The following is a 561-nucleotide window of genomic DNA, read 5'->3' on the forward strand; positions in this document are numbered from 1 at the left end:
TGACTTATTTTTCATCAGCATAATTCCCCTGGAGTCATTCTGTCCTAGAGGTACCTACATAGGATGATCCTTCCTGGCTCCCTTGGAAGAACCCTGATCTTTTACTTAGTCCCTGAAGCCTAACAGCATCCAAAAGACTAAAAAATGATGGGCAGTTTTATCTGTAGAAACGACCAGCTTTTGGGCTACACCATTTGGGGATTTTGTATTTATCATAGCAGTTATGCTGTTATTTCAGTTGGCCATTAGAGGGCAGTAATGGATTATAAAACTGGACCCAATCCATAAAAGGGCTTTAAGAAGCTAATGTATGGTGGATTGAAAGGTAGATTTTTGGTTTTTGGCCGGGCGCAGTGTAATCCCAGCACTTTGGTAGGCCGAGGCGGGTGGATCACCTGAGCTCAGGAGTTCGAGACCAGCCTGGCCAACATGGCGAAACCCTATCTCTACTAAAAATACAAAAATTACCCAGGCCTGGTTGTGGGCACCTGTAATCCCAGCTACTCGGGAGGCTGAGACAGGAGAACCTTTTGAACCTGGGAGGCGGAGGTTGCAGTGAGC

The sequence above is a fragment of the Sapajus apella genome, unplaced genomic scaffold, assembly GCF_009761245.1.
Source record: "Sapajus apella isolate SASKATOON/1434 unplaced genomic scaffold, GSC_monkey_1.0 scaffold62, whole genome shotgun sequence".
Lineage (NCBI taxonomy): Eukaryota > Metazoa > Chordata > Mammalia > Primates > Cebidae > Sapajus > Sapajus apella.